Raw genomic sequence first — 24,402 nt, 5'->3', positions numbered from 1 at the left:
TTTTCACAAACTTTTCACTAAACCATCGTGAATTTAACGATTACAAGTGGATTTTATTTCGTTCGTGAATTATATATCCTCCATGGTTAACGATAGATGTATACAGAGTGCTCCGGGCATTGTCACATAGATACAGTATAGTCGAATCCAAAAAGGTTCTCCGCGTCCTATAAATAGGGAAATTTCATTCAAATAAGCAAGTGTTTAAAAATTTCTAGTCCTACTTGGTTACAGAATTCGTAATATCAACTTGGTTGCACATTACCTCTGAACAATTACAATAATGTCTATTCCAGCTATATCGTATGTATAATCGTACCGTATCTTTTATTTTTCATTGCTGTTTTTGAAATTTTGTTTTCATAATTCAGACATTAGAAATATTCTTCTAAAATTTTAAGTATTTTATAACAGAGAAAAGGTTAGACCGAGCAGATAAAGTTGATGGAATCGCTATAAATGTTTTGTTAAGAAAACTGATTGGCATCGAATCAGGCCGGTGACACCAATTGTGATTTCCTCTAATCGAAGACAGGTTGGATAAACTTTCGTTTCAACTTTGTCCACAGCTTCGGATTCTTCAATAGCGATCATTAAATACAAATTACGTGTAACGTTTCGATAAAACATTACTCGGTAATCTTCGTTTAACTAGCTGATAAACGAATTTAGCATTAAACGAAACCGAAAAAGAAAATTACTTCCTGAAAACATCGAAACCAGACGGGACAAAAGGAGAATATCTTTCTTCTCATTGCAAAAATCGGCGAATAAAAGGAATCTTCCGAGCGAGACACCTCTTGACGATCAATAGCGGCACTCTCGATCTACACGATAAACAATTTCCACCGTTGTCACAAACACGCGTGTATACCACGTATACTCGCACGCGCGCACGCCATCCGTGAAAGCTCAAAACGGTCAACCCATCATCGTCAAGCGAACAGACAAGCGGTTTATACGTCAAAGAACGGTTCAGGCCGCGACTCCGTAATTAATTGTTCGTCCCGTTATTACAGCCTTATGCCAACAGGGCTCGGTCAGAAATTACGCGAATTATCAATTCAAATTCGACGCGTGACGGTCGGCTGCGGCTGTCACGTATGACCGTGTCCCGAGCCTGCAAGTGCATGGAATACGTGCTGCGCTTTGCAGCACCCGGCCATACCCCGGGGGATGCACGGATGCAGCTGACCCGACCCACATTCCGAATCTGGGCCGAGTTTCGACCCCGTCCACGGACACACGTGGCCGTCCTTCCCATTGATATCTGCCAACTCGATATTCCGTCGAATTTACCCGAGCCATTTTTCCTTTCTTCCCTTCCTTTCTATCCTCTTCTATTCTATCGTTCTCTCTTTTTTCATCTGTCTGTTTTCTTCGACATATGCCGAAGGGTTGCGTATTGTCTTGGTCTCGCGTGTATCCATCCTGCCACTTTGTGTGTGTCCACGTCGGGCAACACGATTCCCCGAAGAAAAAAACAATGAGAGAATAGGAAAAACAACGGAGTGAAAGAGGACGGAAGGGTGGTGGGTGACGAGCGAACCGCAGAAAAGTAGCGCCGTTGCGGATCGTAAATTCAAGGCTGAAAATCGATGTCCTCCACCCTCCTGCTGCCCCTTTGTGAAACTTGTAAACGTATACGGTTCTTGTCCCGGCGATATTTTCCCTTTTAACGTAACCTCCCCTGTTAGTCCTGCCCTGGAATGCTCCATACTTCTGATTAATTTAATGTTTGATTTTTATCTCTCTCTTTTTGTCTTTTTTTTTTTTTTTTTTTGTTTATTTGCTGATTTTATTTCACGGAGAAGGAGAATCGTTGGGGAAGGTGTTTTTGGTCGGTGGAAACTGCGGTCTCGTTCACCGCAAAAGTGTTTCGGTAAAACGTGAATTGGTAGTTTGTACCGAGAGCCTGTTAATTTGTTGGGGGTCGATTGTTTAAGAATAAATACGGCACAAGGATGGAATTTCTTATTGGAGAACGAAAGAAGAAATTGCCGTTCATTATTCGCGAATCGATGGTTCGGTTATTTGTATTTCATTGCGGAATTTCTTCCCGCGGGTCGATGAGCTTTATGAATATTACAGAGCAAAACAAAGCACTCCTGCCTGTGGAGTATTGCGCAATGGTAATTAACACAGTTGATGGGTAATCGGTCATTTCCGATGCGCATCACGACTCGATATTCCTTCCTTCGAATATCCGTCGTGTATTCGCCGTGGCAATTTACTTTTCAGCCTGAAGTATCTTTAAGCAGTAAGAATTCACCACTCCACGATATCGGCCTCGCCGGTTACGAGAGGGGTGAAATAATTATACGCTAGTCTGAAGAATATCTCGAACCATTACCAATTACAATTGAATACAATTGAAAAAAAAAAAAAAAGAAAAGAAAGAATGTATAACGCCCCGTTTATGAAATAATTCAATTAATATCTAGGAGGCTCAAGATTCTTTTACAGCCCTTTCTAATTATCAGCAGTATTAAATTCCCATATTGAATGAACCATGTTTGATAATCGAATGTCTTTGAGCTAATTTTACAAATTACAAGCCTACTGAATATCCTGTTTCACAGAAAATAATAAAATTATAAAATATTTTCCAGCTTGTTAATTCATTAATATTATAAGTTCAGGAAAAATCTTTCCAATTCGATCAACACCGTTCACACATCCATTTTCCTTAAACTCAATTATCCTCTTACCTTCGCAACACGTTGCAACAGAAAATTAGCAAGAAAGAATAGTATTTATAGCAAATAAAGCTCATAATTGTCATCGAATCCGGTTGATGCGTTAAACACGTTCGGAATTATCTTCAACTCGATTTTCCAGGGCAATCCTGGCTTCCGTTTCACGTATGGGTCACGCGTCGTTCAGGCATAAAATTGCATCGGGAATTTTCGCGAAACGGTCTCTCTCTCTCTCTCTCTCTCTCTCTTTCTTTTGGACCTAAGGCGAGAAGTAAGCGAGCAAAGCTTGGTGTAGTCGTCGCCGTCGTGTGACCGACGTGACATTTCGCCCAAGGGTCGACGTCGCGGCGGCCGCCGTTGCTGCAAGGCGAGAGGACCTGCACTCGACGTTCGTAAATGCACCGCCAACAAAGCTATCGATAGGTACCGTCCACAAAGGCAACGTCGATCTTGCCCACCCCTTTTTCCACCGCTACGGCCGCCGCATACGTAACGCGTAATATCTCTTTCATTTAACCGGCCCGAAACCGGCTTTATTGGGGCTTTGTTGCAACGAACGATTCTCTTTCACACGCTCGACCTAACCGAGAGACCTGTAAACGTGCTGTCCATTACGTTCACAGAATAGAGAAGCCGAATAGAGAGATAAGTCGAACAAAAGTTTGCACGTAGAAAAGAGAGAGAACTCTGATCTGCAGGAATTCCGGCGAGCGTGAAATTTGCCTCGAGGGAACAACGCAGAGAGTACTGGAACGACGCAGGGATTAATTTGAAGAAATCACTGCCGGATAGGATTTCTGGAAACCGCGATCTTTACGTCGAAATCGAGCTGATTGGAATGTTGTTTAAAATTGTTTGAAAAGACGATGATTGCATGGATTGAAAAAATTTCAAATTAAGTTCTTCGCTTGACAATCTTTACGCGAATAACGATCTGGTTGGAACGTTGTTTCAAATCATCTGAATATACTCGGTATAAAGATGGTACAAACGGAAGATAAGTAAGTATATGTGTATTACGATGAATAGGAGGTAACGAATAGCGATGGAAGATTTTTCGAATGTTTTTTGATTCCTTGACGAACGAGATCATCGAGGGTTGATAGGTTCTCGAAATTAATCGTACGGAAGTATGCACGAAGTCCATCTTATAAATTCATTTATTTCGTTGCTGGGTTGATCGCATTCTAAATTAGATTCTCGCGACCTTTGCGCTGTCTACGGAGCAAATATCAAATCAGGACGTTTACTTGTCGTGAAAAACTGACACGAAAATCGCTCGACGTTCGAGCTATCCTATTGATACAATTTTCAACTCTTATCGCACGAATTTCTTATGGGTACAGCTCGTTCCTCTTTCGGTTTATAAACTATTCGTATACATATGAAGCATTCAATATGTCCAAAAGTCACGCCCAGAGAACGTCCAGAATCTACCGTATTCCATCGAAAAATTACGTATTGGCAACTTGGACGATTCATCACCCGTTGCAACGGGGATACATGGCGACGGCCGACGTCTCGTTCAACTTTCTCGACTCTCCGTGTAGATCGGTCATCGTATTGACTATTCATTTCATAGTACTATCGAGAACGTTCGTCGTCAGATCGTTTAAGAGTTCCGTCACGTTTTTCATGGGACAAAATGACACGGATTCCGCGCGACATCTCTCATTCTGTCTGATGGACAATTTTCTCGGGCTCGTAAGTGCTCATTCGCTACTGAGCTTTTTATGATGTCACATCCAATCTGCCCCGCACGATTGACCCACGCACGTTGACGCGAAAATACTTGCCCAAAGTATGAACGAAGCGTTAAGCTCGACGACAAATCCGGCTATGACGACCAGTGTCACCCCTATATCACACGAACCATATCCTCGTAAGACGGAAAACATAGATTCCATGACGCTTTTTATCGATACATCAAGGATCAACTGTGATATATCCTTTTACGACGATCTTAGAAAGGATTTGGACGATAGGATTTAGATCTAGACGATTTAGATGATCGTTCTGATGGTGAAGGAGATCAAGTGTAAAATACAGAAAGATACATCGAAAAATCGTTTAATCTTTTATTTATTAGCCTATTTATTATCACCGTGCTCGCGAAGGAAACAGTTATGATTAATTCGAATTTTTGATTTCTTAAGAGGAATATTAGCAATCCAATGTTATAGGCTGTTATAAATATGAGGACATTGGCGTAACAAATATCGTATTTTTACGAATATGATTAAAAGAATGAAACTCGGGTAAGAGTTGTATTCGTTTTATGTACATAATTAGTGCCTACTACTGCACTTTGCATATTTTCTGTGAAAATTATTGCTGTGAAAAGAGAAGAAACAAGGAAAGGAGAAAGATACAAGTATCGCATAATAATAATAATAATAATAATACAGCATGATGCAGTAAGGATACAAAACGATATCTAAAAAATGTAGATGAATGAGCGGGTAACTTTCAGGTCACGTATCATAAAAGTTAACTACCAGCGAAGAAGAAAAAGAATTGCCTCGAAAGTTAGGCATAAATTTCTGACAGTCTCAAGATTTATTGGTTCGAAGGTTACTTATAAATTTCTCACAAAGAGAAAGCTAGAGGGTTCCATAAAAAATTGTTCTTTAGATTATTGCCACATTTATAACCTTTTATAAATTCATAAATATTATTTATATAACATAGATGTAATTTTTGTCAGGAAAATACCTCAACATGATAGATAACTTTAAACGAGTGAATATTCATACTTTATTGCTTCATCCAGAATGTGGAATAACGGAAGAATTTACTAACGCTTTTCTACATGGAATTTCGTACGTATCGGCCGAAGAGATTTGTTTTTCCGGCAAACGCAACTACGATGCCAAACAATGGCGCGTTCGATCAATTTGCCTGGCGCGAAATAAGATACGATTGTCAGGTGGATCGAATTAAGCGTAATTGACACATCCCTCGACCAACGTGCAATCCCGACAGTCTAAACTTGCTGCAGTTTGCGCACCGTTATTCCCCTTGGAACTCGACCAAATAAATTTATTTTCCGCTTATAATCGTGTCATTTTTCATAAATTGGCGCGCATGGCCAAGCAACGCGTGAAAACTACAGGTGACGGCGCAACGACATAAACGGACGCGTTCTTTTTATTCAAAAAGAGAAGAATTTCTCGACCCCAATTACAAATTAATGAAAGAATAATTTTAAACTTCAATAAGCTTTAAGCTTCGATATTTAAACACCTATCATAGAAAATATTATGTACATGTTTATTGCGCGTGTTTGATAAAACATTTTGCATACGACAAATATGTCGCAATTATACTATTGGAAAAATTGAAATTCAGTCTGAGAATGTATGACAACGAAGCTAGAATATTGTCAAAAACAGACTCATCGTATCTTGGCCGTGTGATCTTCAAATGGATAGAAAGGGGGGCTAATGACAGTCAACAATGAGAATCGAAGAGGATTGCGTGAACCTTTTATCAGTGAGCAAACAACGAGCGAAAGGAAACGTGGAAGAAAAAAATCTAGAAATATTTGAACGCGAGTTAAGCTCGAGATCAAAGCGATAAGGAAATAAATTTATCGTCCAGGCGGAAAATAAAACGCGAGATTACGCCGGGCTTTATCGCCGACTTTGGAGATCGAAAGATTTACGGAGCTCGTTAGCAAAAAATAAAACAAACATAGAGAAATAGAAATACCTACATAGAAAAACGAGAAGGGTGGAAAACTAGGTAACGGCGAGACAAAGAGGATGATGGTAAAGGTAGAATGTGGAAAGAGAGACCTGGAAGCTTTTGTGGACGTAGAAAAAGAGAATATAGAAAGGTCGTGGAAAGAAATGAAGAAGAAAGAGAAAAGAAAAAAAAAAGATATTAACGCGTGGCTGGTGATCCCGTGCAGCGATACGTTTCAGAGGACTCATCAGTCTCCGAATGTAAATTTGGCTCGCGGACCTGATATCCAACCGTGGTTAATACAAAACCAAGGGAAGGATTATACTGAAAGGACGGATTACGTGGACCGGCAACCGCGAAATTGGAAAATTTATGAAAACGTCGTTGGTACGTTGCGCTCCAACCACACGTACAGATATAGAAACATCTACAGGTGTATCGATATATCTCCCTGGGTATTTATAAAGTAATCGAAGGCACATTAGCCTTGTGAAATATTAATAGCGTGCACGCCCTCGATCGCGAGCCTCTCCGCCATTAGAAGATTCCCGGTTCCTCCGGGATACCATGACGGACAATAATTTACCAGCACTACGATAAATTTCACGTTAAAATCCAGCCAGAAGGGATTTACGTTCGCGGGCTACCGAAGAGGACCTTACCTTTCGCGCCTTTCCCCCTCGATCCCTCTCTTTCAACTGAAATTGTATCTCTCTTTTTTTCCTCTCGTTTACTTTCCTATCTCTCTCTTAGCGATCCTCATTCCGTTTGTCTTTCTTTCTTTCCTTCTTTTTTTTTTATATCCATTATATTGATGATATATTGATTTATATGATTCCTATGTGGAATTGTTTACGCGAGTTTGTAACAGAAAATACTAGGAAATATTGAGAACGTAATTTGTTTCTTTTTATTGCAGAATTATCCTGTTTCATTTATTTGATATATCGTAGAGCATCGAAGTTATGTAATTAATTAATAGAATTAGCATAGTGCCCCTAATTAAAGGTGACAAATGTGATATTAACATTCTCTCCTTTCTAGGCGAAAATACTTAAATTTGCAAAACTATAAAGCTTCTGTAAGATACAATTTTTCAAACCCTCATCTGTTGTTACTTTCTATATGCTGAATTGTATGTCTTTTGCGTGGGATTAATAATGTGAATTTATATCTGAAAGCTAGAAAATATTCAGAGTGTGTTTAATCTCTTTATGAATTATTGTATTTTGTTTATTTGAAATATTTTAGAGGATTCCGATTAAAAGTTACCGTTGTAAACAAGGATATTTTAACATACAAACATGATATTGACATTCTATCCTCTGTCAGTTATCCTCTGTCCTCTTTTATCCTAATTATATTTAGCATGGGATTTTTAATATAAATTTGTAAACATTAAAGCTAATTCGTTATTACATTTCATCCATTTGGAACGAAGAAAGATATAATAAGTCATACTTTTATTTTTCATACGAGAAAAATTTTAGAAACCATTTTAGAAACAGCAATCAATCACCTATTATGAAAACCGTGTTTTCAATGGGATTGTCTTGAAAGATTTTTTTTTTTTCTTATTTATTTAAATTTTTACAATTTGTCCAGTAGGACATTTGGTAAAATATTATAGCTTAAATATACATAGCATGTGGATGGTTACCCCCAGCGGGGTACCATCTTCCTGTTTGTTAGGTTATATCCTTTGTGAGATCTGCTGGGTGTTTCCTTGAAAGATATTTACTATGTACTTACTCTATGTACCTACTTTTTAACTATGTTATATTGAACATCAAAGATAACAGCATCGTAACATCAAAATTTCAAACATTATAAAGAATCAAAGCTATTCAACCAGTTAATGAAACAAGCACTAAAGATTCGTCTATCCGTTTCAGATTGAAACTTACAAAAGTGATAATATTATTCATTTCACTCTAAACGAGGATATTCAAATCACACGACGTTCCCTATTTGAAACCATAAAGCTCTCGCAGAGAGGAATTCTTTGAAATTTTGAAGACGGTTAAATCGAGCGGGACAGGGCCCTGTGCCTGGGTACTTTTTCATTCTCAATGTCCCCGCGTGCTCTTTTCGCCGTGGACAAAAAACTTATATGCATCCAGATACGGGAACGTTAAATAATTCCCGCACTTTCCGTATCAATTTCGTTCTTTGTGCTTGAGCACGGGCCGACTGCTGGTTATATTAAATTCACGCGACGGCATAACGGCGAGAGTGAATTTTTAAATTCCAATATCCAGATCCGTGCGTGTCGCCCTCCTCTCAAAAAGAAGGAGAGAGATAAAAAGAGGGAGCTGAGGACGTTGCGAATGTCGATATGATTTCATTCGTTTCATTTTCAAAGGTAATGCGCCATGTGATAATCGACTGGCATTGAAAGTGTTCCAATGTAATTGGTAAACGGGTTTGCGAGTTTCACGAATTTTCTCTCTCTCTCTCTCTCTCGTCGACGCAATTGCACAATTAACGCTTAGTAATGGGACCCTTTTATTGTCAAGCTTCTTGAAAAACGAATTTTCTACAAATTGCATCTTTGAAATGAATGACGATGTTGATATGAAAATTTAAGAATATATCAAAGTGGCTTTTGTCATCTATTATTTCGACATTGTGGGCATGTCTTTACAGACGTAATACGTATGTAATAGTTATAGTTTATGATATCACGTTAGACTGATTATTTTCTAATCTGTGATAGAAACCATAGTACGCTGATTGGTTAGCAGTTGAGGGGATAAAAATTCAAGATATACATGATGTAGGGACATCGGGCCATTCTTTTGGAATTTTGGGAAGATGCCCAATACTTTAGTCTAAACTATTTATTATAGCTGTACTTAAATAATAGAACTTGGAAGTAGTTGTTGCGATACGATCTGATTATGTTTGCCCGAGATTTGTGACAGTGGGCTTGGGCTCGAGGTGACACGACTGGTCGCCGAACGTAGCCACGTAGGTCACGGAATGAACAGAAAAAGTACGAATATTGAGGGACACACGCTGTATTAACAAACAAGCCCCGGGGGCAGGAGCAATGTCGGCTCTACGCGGGTCTGCGTGTAGCGGCGGCTGGAATTTTGTTGTGATCGTATCAGTCTTTTATTCTTGTGATCACCTTGGACAGTTTACTGACATCGTCTTGTCAGTCAGAAAGAAACCGAGCGACACAGCTAACGTCACTTTGTGTTTCAAAATATATTCTATTGAACAAAGAGTTTTCCCCGTTGACCGTGGATTCGTTATTGAACCCAAGAACATTGTCTTTAACATCTAGACTGTCTAATCACCACGTATAGTTGTGAAACTCTGTTAAATCAACATTTGTACATATAATTGTAAATATAATCTCCACTGAACAACAAGGATGGCTTGTCCTAATGAAGATACGTTACACGCCCCTAAGTCTAAGGCCAATTACAAAATAAATAAAATAAAAAATTATTTGCAAAACTAAAGAGCTGCAGGAAAAACCTAAGAAAGAGGAGTAAAGTTCCTTATTATTACCTATCTACTGCAGTTTATTAGTATGATTAATCTGTAAAGGCTTTTATGACCAAGTTTACGTTGATCTATGGTTTCACAATTGTTCTGTGTTCGGTTTAACTTTCGGCAGAATTTTATTTGTGCTTCGACGTTTATTAATGACTCATTTCCGTGACCGCTTCACCATCGACAAAGGTCGACGAGTTTAACGCGGGGAAAATTGAACTCAAAGTTAAACGCGAACGTTTCGCGTGGAAAATTCGACATTGAAGGGAAACAATTGACGAAGCATCGTCTTCTTCAGTTCCTGTAAAAACTTGAAGCACACGAATCACGTTAAAAAGTGGATTTTCTATCCTGGAGTTGAGGAAACACGAGAGAAGAATGCGAGTGAAGAAGAGAGAATACAAAGTGCCTTCCATTTTCCAGCCTTTCACGGTCCGGCCGCAAATTGCTCCAAATTCTTTATTCTCACCTCGCTCAAAGCGTCTTTCGTCCATTATTTTTATCTTCTTTCATCCATACGCTCGAGCTGTTCGAAAAAGAAAAGGGGGACAATGCCTGTGTACCGGAACCTTTCAGTGAACTGTGTTCTTGGAAAATTGAATCGGTTCGGGAGAAACTTATATCGTAATATTCTATTTCAAGTTCAAAAGTTCCTTACGTTACAAGACTGCAATTAGCTTGACAACTCATTATTATTAATGGTTGTATCACACTATGTATTAGCCTATGTATTAGGATATACGCAAAATATGCACTAAACTCCTAATACAACAAAAATATCAGCAACAATGTACACCTTCAAACGTTAACTTGGTACCAAACCTTCGAATTAACCTTTATTATAAAATATATTTAATTACCGTGTAATTATTTTATTTATCCATGTTTAATACACACCATAAATCGCACAATATACCGGAAGACAAGGCAACGAGATAAAACATGAACGGAGATTCGGGAAATCTCTTCGAAGAGCTAGCGCAACATCTCATAAAATAAAAGAGAGAACAGTATCCCCCTTAGGAAGAATCCTTTGACCTGTGAGTACTGCCCTAAATATTTCGATTCCAGTGCACGTGGTGCGATAAAACGCGGATTTTTATTCCTGTGCCTAGGATACTTAAAAAATATAAAATCAATCGGTCCCACGTGCATGTCGCAATGAACCAAGTCGCAGCGCAACCAGCTGCCACATAGTTGTAAATGATTCGCGGATATCCGTGGTGACCTCGCTCTTGTCCCACGTACAAGGAAAGTGGATAACTCGATGATTGATTCTCGATTCACTTCCTACTGACAGCGACTATATATTCTGAATGCAGATTACGTTCGTCGTGCGCAGTAGTGCAACATAGGCATCCTTTCGAACTATAAAACTTTCATTCCAAATGAATTCTTAATTTTGTGAGTGAATTGCCTGATGTTTGCACCGGTATAGATTATTCAGGTTTTGGTAGAAATGATTTTTTCATTGGAACGATATCGCATGAATTTGTAATTTGCTTCGCGACAAAGGACCACGATTTTTGAATGAGATTGGAATAATAAAAAATCGTAGGGAAAACGGTACGATAGGTTTTATTGGAGTAATTGGAATTTCATGAAGACGTTAATATCGCATTTAGGTGTGCCACGGGGTGACGATGTATGCGTGTACGTATTTGTTACGCGGTGTCGTAAGGTCACGGGAGTGTTACGAATGTGACGCTTTATACGTTTGCCAATTGTCGTCTGTCGACATTCGATGGTACGTGTTCTGTGTGAAAATTGTGACGCGTAAATTTCAAAAATGAAATGGAAAATAATTCTGCGAGGCATGCTAGAACGAATAGCGTAACAGGAAAACGTTGCAACGACAAATCATTATCAATGAAACGAAGACATTGCAACGAGAATAGGTACTACAGCGATACATGGTTTGTATCTGCTATAAATATTAAATCGTTTACGCTTCTGATTACGGAAAGTTTGTCCATAGCTTAATATATACAGTACATAATTAAACGTTCGTATTATTATAATAATTATTACTTATATAATAATATATAAGGTATAATAATTATATATTTATTGCTGTTCGTACAAACAACATGTAATACACATATCGTGTTAGCCTGTAATGAATTTTCCCTAAATACATACACATATTTCAGAATACGCCAGAACAAACAGGTACTATAACGAATGAGGTTGCAGAACCAATTATGTTAGAATATTTCATTGTATTAATTATAACATTACTAAATAATAATACAAGGAATGCAACGAACGAGATATAAAAACTTTCTACGGACAATGGGAGCGAATGAGGTACGAATAGAAATTAATATCTATTACGATATAAAAACTTCCGCGTTGACGTTATGAAAGGGTTAATTTGCGTCGTGTCAATGTTCGTTTACTTTTAAGTTGAAGCCAGCGCAATTATAACTACATTGAGGTATTAATATCGCATACAGTGGGAGTGGAGCATTTGTTGGTCTCCGTTGCGCCGGCGCAATTATAAATAATAGAACTTCCTCACCATGCGAAGTACATTTAACTCACATGTAATGCATTCCTTCCGGTTCCGTGATGTCGACATAATTACTAGCTGCGGAAATTATCGTTGCGTTTGTATTAAAGCTGTTCGCGGACCGCTCTTCGTTGTCATGGATTTCGAGAAACAAAGCAAACTCGAAAAATTGAAAGGGAAGACTCTGCACACTCGTATACATTTCGTATTATTATAATAAAAATTCAACTTGTCTTTGATACTAACGGGTGATACTATCGGCGATTTTCACTGAGAATTACGGGTCGATTATAAAGAGAACACTCGATAAAATCGAAAATTTAATATCACAATTTACTCGGCCAACCTATTTTATCTTGCAAATACGGTCGCAGTATTTCACGTTTTAAGGAATTCTCGAGTGTTCTCCGCGCCAAACAATCCTATAAACAATACGAAAACGATGGGATCGAGCGAGCATCGAGGAGCACGAAACGCGTAGTTATGTTAAGCGAAAAAGCAAAGAACGAGAGAGAAAGAGAGAATACGACGGAACGAGCTGACCGAATTTTTGCCCGTTAATATTCGGCCTAGAACCCACACACTTGCCGCATTTACAATAAATTATTCACACTCAGACGCGGAAAGGCGATCGTTGGATGGAGAAGAAAGACGGCGCAGCGCGGACAGGAAGGGCCGAATGGCTGAAAGAATCACGAGGGATGAAACGAGTGGGAAGAAAAAGGGCCACAACATCATTAGCATAACGAAACGGAGATACGTGCTGTGAATCCGGATTTCCAGCCCTCTGGTTTCCCTCTGTCTTCGTATCCTCGGCCGTACTCTGTTAACACTGGTAATGGGCTAGTGTGTATTTCACGGCGGTGGTTCCCCTCTATTTCGCTCGCGGAGAAAAAAAGGGAAATTCACTAGACGACGGAAATGTAAGAAAGCCGCCAGAGATGTTGTGCTTTCAACAGTAACTTGACGAGGAAAGTTTAAGATTTTAATGAAACGGTCTCTGTGAAATGTGGATGTAAACATGTGAACGAGGATACGTAGATGAAAATGATAGAATAATAAAAACATACTGGCTAAAGATATGTTCTACTTTACGTTTGAATATATTTACATATAGCTAGTTATCAATGTGTGAAAATTGTCTTTCATCGTGTACACTAGTGATGTATTTTGGACCAAATACAGATGATTGATAACCAAATTGATTACAATGAAATTCCATTTATCTGAATGCATTGTGAAGGACATTCATATACATATATAAATTACTCGTACATAAAATCAAATAATATCGTACAGTGTTATTCATTATTCAGTATGATATAATATAATAATAAAATTGATAATAATTGATTGATTCTCCCTTCCGCTTATGATTTTCTAGTAAATAGATTCGGTCGGCAGTTTGTCTAATCAAATAATGATTTCTTCGTAATCAATTTTCCTGTTACTCTATCAAAGGTAACTATTTGGTTTTTCAAGAAATTCACTAATCATATACTAAAGTATCGATATGATATCGATATTGATATTAAGAAATTTTCAAAAAAATGGATCTCATCATTTTGACTTCTGAGACTATATTTTCTGTGATTATATTTTTTGGTTCGTATATGAAAACTTCTTTAAATATACAATTATATTTTCTATGCGATTGCATAAGGGTTTTTAATATTTCTACGTATATTTGAAATTGTACGCTATATATCGTAGTATAATCTGTAATTAGCCTCATTTGCATTGAACATTCCGGCGGGGAAAATGGGGAAAAGAAAGAAAGACAGGGATTTTCCAGGCGGAATTAAAGATTGTCGGAGAACATTGTGTGTAACTCGTAATTAGTAGCGGGAAATTTAGCGTATGAATTTTAGAGAAAAATTAAAGCGGTTCCTAGAGTACTGTCGCGGCGTATAAATGGAATTTTTACGAAGCTTTCGAGCGAACCGGGCAAAAACGACTTACTTTATTACTCAGAAAATGAGGGTCACAGGCTCGCTTCGTTCCGAAAATGGAAAGAGTTAAAACAATGAATCAAGTTCATCCGGGTACATCTACATCTATTAGACCTTGAATTAAACTTAAAAAATCACATTCATGTGATTCAGCATCGAAATCTAACAAATGTTATTTCTTTATTATCAGTAACTGAGATTTCTCCAGTCGAACTAGATACAAATTGAACTAGATAGAATTGAACTGAGATTGAAGTTTTGATCGCGTTTTAATGTTACAACTTGGTGTACACAATAATCCAAATGTGTTTTTGCTTAGAGCACGGTGATATCTGGCGATTAAAATTGATCGAACGCTGGAAATTACTCGGTCGTTATCCGCTGAGCGAATTACGCGAGATCTCAAAATGTCGTAACTACCAAGTAAAGCTATATTTACGTGGAATAATGGCGTATGGAGTATACTATATTATACTTAGATTCTCCGCTTTAAACCTCGTTGAATCTCGTCCGACTAATAGTGCTTAAAACTTCTCTCAAAGTGCGGTCAACCTTAAATTACAACAAGCTTGTGTGTTCCGTATAGGTTCGAGTTTAGTTAGTAAAATCACTGACATTCTTTCACCAACATTTTCTACTTGCAATATAAATTCACGAACCCGTTTGTAATTTTGTGTTTTAAGCAAACTGTAATTTTCATAAAAACCGGAAAGAAAAATAAAGGAACGGCAGACAGAATAACAATGTAATGGCGCCGGTATGTTAATATTATTTCGCCTGCAACGTTGCTCTCACGTCGCACTTCTCGTTACCAAAAAACAATACCACGACAATTGCTCGATCGAAAATCGTTCGACGGTCGGGAATTAATTGAACGCAACGCGATTAACGAAATAACGAAAATACATGCTTTTTGAGAGGCGTTGAAGTCACCGGCGCCGTCGATCTCAAGTGCGCTATGAAAAAACACAAGCGTGTTTAACGACGGCATTATGCAAATCCTGGAATTATGATGACCAGAAATTACGAGCAAAAATTACTACTAAATTTATGACGGTGAAAAAAAGAACGATAGAGAAAGGGTGAAAAAAAAAAAGGAATAGAAATAAAGGACAAACCAATCATAGTACGAGTTTCACGAATTACGATATTCCTCCTGAATTGAACAAATGGCGAGACTGATTTTGTCGCGTAACTCTCTTTGTTCGCGCAGTCGTTCTTTACACCGCCGCAAAAATAGGAATAAACCGATCGTATAAAGGCAGACGATGATGCAGTGGACATTAATTAATTAGTGCCGCGTATAACGCGTACGCGCAACGCCTCGGGATCGGGCATTATCGCGTTAGTAATTCAGTTACCACTGATTTTATAGCGACAGCGTTCAACGGGCTTTACAATAATGAGCCACGACCAACTCGTTCTCTTGATAATAATAATATATCGAAATATCGGTTTCCATCGGTCGGCCAGGGATAGTACAGTCGAAACTGTACACAGACACGGCTCGCGTACGTCTGTCCGTGATTTACATAATATCGTTTTATTAGGACAATTAGAACGTTGGTAATCGGCGAATCTTTATTGCCATTCGTGAACCGCAATCTCAACAACGTTCGAACCATTCGGTTAAAATTGGCGAAGCAGTGATCTTCGATCGACGCGTTTAAATCGATATTTGATCGGTGTTATCGCAGATGTTTCAGAGGGAAAGAGAGGAAGAGTAATTTGTTTAGTTAAAGTAATCCCGTGCGATGCAATTAAGTGTTAACTACTGTTCCAACCATGTCACTGCTGTATGATCGTTATTATTTTATGAAATGAAATCCATATACGGGCTACGGTGTTATTATCGCTATAACAATGTAGCCTCTGAACGGGGTATAAATTAAAGCGAAGAATTATTATTAATGCTCGAAACGGATATCCATATAGTGCTTTAGGGAGGTAAATACATTCGATTGGGTGCCGGATACGAAAGAAGGAAATTAAACATATATACAGAGAAATCGGTGTCCGTTTACGACAAAGTATAGATTCATTTCGATGACACGACAACATTACCTAAAGTTATTTCTAAGTGCAACCGCCGTCGAACTTTGCACAGTGCAACAACCTCGATAATGCATCGACGACGTCGCGTATAACCGTCCACGAGAACAGACTACTGCCGACACACTTCCGCTTTCCGGGCGATTAATTTTTTACGATCCAGTTTGATACGTCTAGAGGCTAGGGACGAGGAACTTTAGACCCGTTTACATGGAAAATTTGCTTCCCTATTCCTTGCCTTCCTCTTCTTTTCACCCTGCGCGAAGTCGAGGGGATTCCTCGGCTTCGTCGGCCATAACCCCGCAAAAAATCCACCTTTCATCGTGTCAGCGTTAGAAGCTCATCTTTTTGCTGTTTCTTATCTTTAATAAAACTAAAAACACATTCAAACCGTGTGAATACTTAAAAAGTTATCATGTTCGTTTTTATATATCCATAAAAGTGATATCGTAAGCAAGAGCGTAAGCGCAAGTTCAAGTGCAAGTTGAACAAGGAAAGATTAAATAATAAGAGAATTAGGTAAATCAACAGTTTTGAAGAGATTCGGGATTGATATTTCATCGAAGTTTCATTAAAGTCGATCGCAATATCCCGCCGGAGCCATCGATTTATTACATTGCCTGAATATTACGTTCTAATCAATTGTTTAGGAAAGCAAAGAAACTAACCTGAATTGAACAGGTCACGTTTTACTTGCAGCTAGAAATAAAATGGAATATATCGGACTTTGGTAATCTCTACTTTTCCGACGATTAATAAAATGTCTGCTTACCTAATTAGACTTTTAATGTATTAACAGGTATAATTCACGATACTTTTCTCATTTTTCAGGACTTTGAAAAGAGCTTACTGCCAGTAAGAGAAATTGCATTAATGCTATTATGTATAAAATTTACACCTCACCATTTCCTTTTGTCAATTTAGAAACAATTAAGTATTTCATTGTTATTCTGCACTAAATGAATACTAAAAAGAGTGACTGCAGCAGTTACCTTTTTCTTTTTTGTCGCAATAATATTAAAACGATAAAACGTCGCAAAACTATGCGAGATTTGCACATTGTGAAATTCCAATCGCGATTCTTCAAGGTTTTATTATTTATAAATTTCTAAACGTAACAGTTTTCAGTTAAAGGCGATATGTTAGGTGGAATTACGCGGACAAGGCATGAACGTTTCAACGATTTCGCGACTTCTAAATTCCCTGAAGCGTGGTTCTCGCGCATCGACGGGACATTGAAGCATCGACGTCGATCAGAACGTTGCTCTGCCGTATTTTTCATCGATGTCTCGATAATCGACAGCCTTTGTCTTTCTTAACGCGTACAAGCGCCATCGCGAATGGGTTACCGGCCGGTCGTATGCATGCCGCGAAACCGCAATCTCGGTTACGACAGAGGGTTGCGGTTTGGCTCGATTAGGTTTCAAGGCCACTGCGGTGTCACATCGAAATCGTTTGCGTGCCGTCTCGAAAAATTTATATACTTTAATCGGTTGGTAACGTAATTCGTGATAATTGTCGCCTAATCGGATGAAAAATGAACGTGGCTTGAATACGAACAGTGAGTTTATACTTTTGACATTTTACACCAAGAACGAGTAATCTGCACGAGATAGAGCTTATACAAGAGAAAAAATAAAAGATAATGGAGGGTTAATTGTATCGGTGAATATATCTGATTGAAAAGTACAGGTCTTAAATACGAGGTGAATTGCGTTTTAAAATAGTATACTTGGAAGTGAGCTGGCTGATTTATATGAGAAAATGTTGTGTGACTGTGTCGATTTATCAAGTTAAAGTCTGAACAAAAGGTCTCGCGTGGAACAACGTGTTTCAAGGTGACTTGTTATATCCTCGAGTAAAGACGAAGGAACACAAGGAGAACGTAAATCTCGATTTCGTTGCTCTCTCGCTTAAAACGCTTATTAAAGTTTCATGGTAGCGCGAGAAACACGCGGGAAAATTCCTCGACGATCACCACATCGCTGCACTTTGTCAAAAGAAAAATTTCCTCCATCGCGTTAATACGGAACTTTTTCGCTGGGCACGACACAAGGAAACTTTGTTCCAAAGGAATCCATTGGTGCCCCACAAGCATCCTGGCGCCTCAAAATATTACGCACGTCGCGGAAAAATATTTTAAAATATTCACCATGTTTCACCTGGCCCCGACAAAAACAAATATTTTACCGGCGACGTAATCTCGTGTACAAACAACGAATTCCATTTTATTTCTCGCTTCCACGAAGCGAGCGTCACGCGTGGTCGAACGTTTCTCGGTCCACGAATCGATAAACAACCGTTTTTAGTGGCTCTGTGACCCGGTGAATCGAGAATTCTGAAAAACGAACGCGATAAGTCCACCGTTTGCTCACCTTGATGCGAGATCTCGCGAAGAACAGAGAACGAAAAGAAGCAAAAAGAAAGAAAGAAAGGAGTGAGAGAGAGAGAGAGAGAGAGGAGAACTCGAAGGACATATAGAACGTGGAGAGATAGGTTCGGGATCGAGATTCACGAATTCACGTTCCATTCTCACGAGCAACGGTCCCGTATCTGATAGCAATCACAGAAATGCTTTCCATGCATCGTGCAGAGTGCTGCATTTCCGTCCACCAAACGTTCTACCATGTGTGTGAATATCCCTTTGTGCGTGCATGCGTACGTGGTCGATTACATACGAGTTCTCGGTGTCTGACTGTATGCAGTTGTGCGTTTCTGCAGCCGGAACCTAGATCATCAGTGATCTCCAAAGGACTGCAAGTACGAATTAAACGAGGATTTGAAAGGTATGGACACTGATAGGAAAGGCGGATCGATGGACACTTTCAATAGATACTGTATCAATGATAGATTTCCTGATTATTAGTAATGTAATGTAATGTAATGTAATTAGAATGTAATCGTAGGAATATTGCAGAAATAACATGAACATTTCTAATCTAATAACTTAGGCTGCGTGATATTATATATTTATTTATATATTTTCAGAAATTTCCATAAATGCATAAAAAATCGCAGTCTACTAATCACGTCAGAAAGAACGGAAGAGTGCCTTATCCTTAATTAATTAGCACCTTGATCGTTATCCTAAAGTGAAAAAAAGAAAAAAAAAAGAAAAAACAGATTACAGATTTTTATGGTCGTTAAAGATACGCAACTACTCTAGACAAAGTTAGTGTTAACTTTCATCGAGGTAAGTACACGATTAGACACACGTATATCCCGTTTCCGTCAAAACATTTTGATTATAATCATCCACGGGTACTATGTTTTGACACACAAATACGCACGTACATTGTGCGACGATAGTTCTAGTGTTAAAGCAGCGAGGTCGATTCAAAAGTTCGATTCTCGAGTGAACTGTCACATCATACCAAACACACTGTTATATTAATAGCTCAGAGCTTAATGAGAAGCATCCTGCGGACACACGAGAGTGATTAAAGCAGTGTTAATTTCATGGTCGATTCGAGAAGGATGATCTGACGTCACTGGTCCAGGGGCCAGCGGCCGAGCAAAACCGGGTCAAATTTAGTGGAGCCGCGAGTTATTACAATATGGTCTAAAACGAGATTGAAGTTATTTATCGAACTCTCACACGTCGAAACGTAGTTGTTTTGAAGGTTGAAGTTTCCAGATTAATTTCGCCGGTTTAAAATTGAGTCCGTTGGAGAATTATTTTTAACCTTCGTTTACGTTATCCTTCAACGCTGTCTCATCGACGCGTTCTTTTATTAATTAAAAACGAAAGGAAAGAACGCGTATCGATCGAAGAAAATTAGCTATGCATCCACGGCATATAGACGTGTATTAAAGCATCCGTGTGATGCAACGTGTACCGAACAGAACGTGAAAGGTCATTTGACGTCAATATCTAACGAACAACGCGATGGAAAATCAGGTCAGTTTCCATGAAACCAAGGGCAGCCGCCGGCCGGTCAATAATAAAGTTGCATTTGCCCCTAATGCGTGTATCCTTCGATCGATGTCCTCGTGCCTTAATTAGTTACTCATTCAACCGACTGACGTTTTTCCTGCATGAATACAAAACTCTAACCGATTAGTCTCCTCGATACTTTAAATCAATTGGCACATTTCGTACGAAACTAGCAAGTGTTTCAATACGTATAGGCAGAAGCGTATAAACAGATCCGTATAAAATTTTTCTAGGATTTCTTTTTCCATCGGGCAATGTTAAAATTGCTTCTGCTAGGAATCTAGATAAAATTGAAAAACTTGGAAGGATGTAACGAGTGAAATGAAAAAGCTACGAAGTTAGGAGGATTAAGTGCCGGTGATGCAGTTTCCTTGGAAGTATAGGAGCGCGTGTTTTTAATATCTTCGGTTTGATTTATCGCGCAGGTCGGTGTTATTTAACGGAACGAGGAAAGGAATTACCTTCGACGTAACTGCATGGGATAATAAAAAGTACACGCGCAATTACGTACAATTGCAATTTCCTTATCGCCGATCTGAATCCAGATCGCGCATCGACCTTTCACGTTTCGGTTGTTAGGTATCGAGAAATTTCCCATGTGTTGTAGCAATATCCGAAAACGACACTTATTGTCGACGATTGAGCATCGGGACGTGCAGCAGACTCTCTGCTCGCTATTAAAGCTACTGGATTGGAAAAGGAATGAAGCTGCGAGAGGGGCTGATCCTGCAATCGACGCAATAAAGCCAGTTCGATTAAGAAAGCTTAAGACTCGCAATTCCGTTGGTACGCAATTATTACACATCTCTCGGTATTTTTCAGTCTATGAAAAGAATCCTTTCATTTGGTCGAATGCATCTACGATTTTTCTTTTCTAAATATTTGATCCATGCATCAGAAATATACACGATATATATTGTTTTATGTCCAATATATACAAATTTCGTTATATCGCGTAATAGCTACCCTTTGTGCTTGTTTAAAAATATTTGTAAAAAGGGTCCACATGTATTTGACAGGTCAACCGTACTATTTCAAGCTTTTGGGCATTGCTGACTTAATTAGTTAAAATTTAATACGTTTTGAAAATAGCAAGCTATTTATGGTTAATAGTCTACATCTACATCTCCGTATCTCTTCTCCTATACATATACATATATATGTCGAATTATTATTAGAGTTTTGCGTTGAATCATCATTTGAGTTGTGGGCGCGTATTAATTCTTCATTTGGATTTACCATTGTTTAACTTAACTAAATTATATTGCACTTAAATTGTTTAACACGAACTGATATAACTTTTACAAGGTTTGACAACAAATTAGTTTAACGAACGCCTTTAACAATATTCTTCGGTTCAAACGAATCCACGGTCAACGGGAAACTCTTTGTACAATAGTTTGTATTTTCTCCGTATCGCAAATTACGTTAGCTGTATCGCTTGGTATCTTCTAGACTGACTTCCCGATATTCGTAAACTCTCCAAGAAGATCTCGATAAAAGACTGCCTGAATCTCATTTGTCAATTACATATCGATTAGAAATATCAACAAAATTCCAGGCGGCGTTGCTAGGCAGTCCTGCATAGAGCCGACATTGCTCCTGGCCGGGGCTTGTCCGTTAATACAGCGTGTCCCTCAATATCGGTACTTCTTCTGTCAGGTTAAACGTTCATCCCGTGACCGTGGCTACGTTCAGCGACCAGTTACGTCACCCGGAGCCCAAGTATTCCAAAAGAAATGCTCGATGTCTCTACATCTCCGACATATATATTGCTTTTTCTATTGGTATTTAATAATATAGAAAATATGTCTCTTTTGACCTTTGCAACAAACCAACTGAAGGAATATATTTCGTTACCTTATACCTCCGTTTAAAGTCTATTTATGAAATTTTCGCAATTTTGCGTCGCTTAACCAAAAACTTACTACATACGTAGATACGCGTTATAATTCAACGGTTGCGAACAAGCAGCTGTTTTAAAAGGTTCGCAATAACTAGTCGGTGGCAACGAGAAGAGAAAGGTATCTCTATCACAGTGCAAACAAGAAACGGAATGAAGATGCATCTGGTGAGCATTGCCAAGTTTACACTGCGAAACGGTCGCGTTAATTCCAAGGACAGATCCCTCGGATAACAAGAATCGTCGATGCAACGGTACAACCAACCACCAGTTCTTCCAGACGCCCGGGGATTTCGACGATTTTAATCCTGAGAGCCCGGATTCAGCTTGATCCACCAATTCCCACCAGCAGCGTGCTACTGCAAACAGAATCAATCCAGTTCTCCACCACATTGTAACTGTGCCGCAATTCTCTTTGCTTCGACCTGATTTCGCTTTCCCATTCTTCGTTAATAATTTACTTTTAACTTACAAAAGATTTTCCCATTATTTCCAGTAGTTATATTTATCCAAGTAAAACTACAAGTTTCACGGGTTTTACAATTCCAGGGAATTTTAAAACATCAGCAATATTAATGAAGTTTCAGAATGAAGTTCTCAAAAAGTAAAACGTGGACCTTCCATGTCTGATGCGTTTATCAGTGGGCAATGGTCTTGAAGAAAATTTGACAAAAGTCATATTACATCTTCAAACGCTCTAAATTAAGATCATCATAAGGCTTTCGATAGTTCGTTTAACACATTCAATGAGGCACATAAAAACAAAAGGTGTCTTAATGATGGAAATCAATTTTTCTATGGTAACGCGTACCCATCTATTCACGCGTCATCCGTAAGAAACTACGAAATACTGATGACGCGTACGTTCGTGTTTTCCGCATTGAATGCGTCGAATAAATCATACAATAAATAGTGAAAAATAGAACGTATCAAGTTTTGCGTCGAACTAGCCTGTGCACAAAAAATATTTATACAATACACAGGCATACCTATATAGTATTCTTTTATCAATGATCAATCAATGATCGATGAAAACATACATTTATAGAATTCTTCTTACGTTTTGATTGACGGATCACGCGTTTTACCGTATATATTATGCGCAACAAGTTCAACTTCATGTTAGGTTGCGGTTTAATCGTCATTGGTTTCATCGAATCTGATCTAACTCGAATGTTTCTTCGTTAATCATTTACGTCACTGATTTAGTACGTTTCGTATCCAATCTGTTACTATTTCTATTAAACATTTATCGATCTAAAAATCTGATATCTCTCATTTAACAATCTTTTATCCCGTATTTCGATATCGATATCCTCGATAGAAAGACGTTTAAGAAACAAATTAATCTCAATCTGATTCTCTTTTAAAAAAAGATACTTGTGTGGAGCGAGTACACGCTTCTCGTATCTAACTTTCATGGAAACGATCGCAAACGAGTTCGATTTCAATCGATTCGAAGTCGCTTCTTGGAATTTATTTGGTGCGAGATAAATGAATTTCCATTTGGCTCATTCTTTCATTTAGATACTGCATTGCAAGTCATTTGTTTCTGCGTATCTATCGCCTCTCGTTTAGAAGAGAATTCCTTCTTCCTCTAATCGTGGAAGGTTATAATTTTCATACGCTACTTCAAAACGGTTTCGATCTCTTGATTATTTTTTTTTTTTTTTTCTTTTTTCTCACCATGCTTAGCATAGAAAATGTATATGGATATATTATGTGCATCACGAAGTTTCGTTACCACCGTAATAAGACACGGATATATGACTATGTCGGTAAAAGATGAAATCTATCCGACAATGTATGTAGAAATTACAGCACATTTATGGCAAATAATGAGTATGCAGCATGAATACCAGTCTCAAACGTACGTATATATGTAGAATTTTGATATTTGTTACAAATACATTATATCTCCATTTTCGGACTCGTTTTAATCCATATAATAGTGGTTCATCGATATGATAATGATTGTCGTTTCTTATTACAATGTTAATGAAACTTCAAAGCGTTTTTTTTTTTTTTATACACGCATAATGTATTCACAGAAAGTTTCTATAAATGCTCCTTTTAAAACTTAACTATAAATTCCGACAACGATAAAGGACGGAAGGAAAAATAGTATGGAAAAAGGCAGTCGG

General features: G+C 38.3%; 1 protein-coding gene and 1 long non-coding RNA gene across 3 annotated transcripts in view; both read left to right on the top strand.

Annotated features, from left to right (window-relative positions):
- The window catches only part of LOC122571180 (protein madd-4-like), a 109,853-nt gene that overhangs the window by 34,378 nt on the left and 51,073 nt on the right, over positions 1-24,402 (top strand). The window lies entirely within an intron of this gene.
- Positions 11,648-13,578, top strand: LOC122571220. The gene is made up of 3 exons (XR_006317991.1): positions 11,648-11,815; positions 12,053-12,209; positions 13,032-13,578. It is a non-coding gene; the product is annotated as an uncharacterized LOC122571220 (long non-coding RNA).

Source organism: Bombus pyrosoma, linkage group LG1, assembly GCF_014825855.1.
Source record: "Bombus pyrosoma isolate SC7728 linkage group LG1, ASM1482585v1, whole genome shotgun sequence".
In the NCBI taxonomy this organism is placed as follows: domain Eukaryota; kingdom Metazoa; phylum Arthropoda; class Insecta; order Hymenoptera; family Apidae; genus Bombus; species Bombus pyrosoma.
The sequence above is the reverse complement of the archived record's forward strand: the minus strand, read 5'-3'. Positions and strand labels throughout refer to the sequence as shown.